The 1,830-nt window shown below is 42.6% G+C and overlaps 1 protein-coding gene across 1 annotated transcript in view; it reads right to left on the bottom strand.

The window, feature by feature from the left end:
• The window catches only part of LOC109279254 (fibulin-2-like), a 19,177-nt gene extending 17,669 nt beyond the window's left edge, over positions 1-1,508 (bottom strand). The window contains exon 1 of the mRNA XM_019470247.1: positions 1,430-1,508. The gene's annotated coding sequence lies outside the window, so the exon portion shown is untranslated. The remainder of the gene's footprint in view (positions 1-1,429) is intronic.
• Positions 1,509-1,830: the final 322 nt, after the last annotated feature.

Genomic DNA, 1,830 nt, shown 5'->3' with positions numbered 1-1,830 from the left:
CCCCCTCCCGCCCTTTCACTTATTGGTAAGAAACCCTCACCAGAAATGAACTGCCATTTGCTATTCCTTTCTAGACGTGCAGATGTTTAATCAATAAAAAGGCTGGACGTAAAATCCTGCTATGAGTATATATCATTTGAGTCAACATTAAAACAGCCTTCATTTGCCACACAGAGAAACCGCAGAGTAAAAAAAAAAGTCTACAACAAAAAAATAAAACATGCACAAAAGAAATCAATAGTGCTTAATTGGAAAAAAATGGCACTATAAAATCCTCCACCCAAGAGTGGGACTCAAGTGGCACTCTGCCCGGTGCTCTGGGCTTCCTGGGGACAAGCAGTCCTCCCTAACATGCAAGTCTTGTCACACGCGCCGGGAGCTGCGTGTGAGCTGTGCTCCAGCGGCTCAGTGCAAAAGTTACACTTCTTAAATCAGAAAACTGCTATATACCGGTGCATTTCAAAACCTGTTAGTGAAACAGATAAGTAGATGACACTTACACGCTTTAAGTGATAAGAATTATCATCTAAAAATTGAGCTATTTAATTCCAAAAAGTCGTTATTTAAGACTATGTATGTAAGCGTATACAATTATTACCATCTCTTTGTGAAGCGCTCACATTGCTATAATAAAATTCACAGAAGCAAAGCACTTTTAGCCCAACCATTACTATTCCCAGAGACAATGCATATATTTTTTCCATCACATCAGATCCTGGATGGTGGGGGAAGGGCAGGAGTGGTGGGGAGGGGGAAATGCAACTTGAGAAGTGGTAAGTGTGTCAAAATCTAAATTACTGGGAGAAATTTTGCAGCACAATCATCCTTTATGCTTGTGCAGCTCGGCTCATATGGCTCACATTCAGCCTGTCACACTGAATCATTGCTACTTCTTGACTTACATTAACAAAAACAAACCTAACTTTCTCTTCAGTATGTGAGGTAAAATGCGCTCCGAATTCCCAGTCAAAAGGCCAGAAGCGGCATTAAAAATAATTGTTTTTGTAAGAAGCTCACTTCTGAGGAGAAGATAAAAAAAAGTCCGTGAAGATCTGACTAATAGCACAAACACATGTGTTGCTTACGGAGTATTTTGCAAAAAAATCCGTACTGCAAAAAGCTTTGTCCACGAGCAGAGTAGACACAGCTTTAGCAGTCTTAACTAACAAAGCAAATCCGCCCCTATCTACATAAGTCTTTAAACTGTATCAAACAGAAGATATTTAACAAGAGCTTTAGAGTCTGATGAACAGTTAGAAAGTAAATCTAGAAAACAAAGTACAAAATCAAAGAGAAACACAGCCAGATACAATCTTTGCAACTAGCAGAACACAAGGCACAAAGCAAAGCCAGCACTCAAACAAAGTTATTTTACGCTTCTCCCAGTAAATTTGCAACAAACGTCCCATTAGGAAGGATTTCTGCTGACCTGTGGATGAGCAGCAATGTAGATGCAGTGAGTTTTCCTATCACCTTTTGTTCCCAGCCATGTCAGCTGTGCTCTGCTCCAAGTGCTGCTCACACTCCCAAATCCCCTTTTCCAGCTCTATCTTAGGAACTGCCCAGATTTTGTAGTGTAATCTGAGCAGGGAAGTACCATGTGCCTATGATATGGTTAATTCACTTTTTACCCCCGCAATGCCTAAGGAAGCTGCTTCGCATTTCAAAGCTGTGCCTGCGGCCGCCTGACCCAGGTACAGCCAGGGCAGCACTGGGGCTGCCTCCTCCACCCAAATGGGGCTGTGAAACAGCTCATTCCCACCTACCAAATCCTAGGATGGGGGATTCGCCAGGCTGTTGAGGCCCTTGTCTCTCTTTCCGTGGGGTGCC

Source organism: Aptenodytes forsteri, unplaced genomic scaffold (genome assembly GCF_000699145.1).
Source record: "Aptenodytes forsteri isolate BGI_AS27 unplaced genomic scaffold, ASM69914v1 Scaffold750, whole genome shotgun sequence".
Lineage (NCBI taxonomy): Eukaryota > Metazoa > Chordata > Aves > Sphenisciformes > Spheniscidae > Aptenodytes > Aptenodytes forsteri.
Note: the sequence above shows the minus strand (reverse complement) of the source record. Positions and strands in the feature narration are given on the sequence as shown.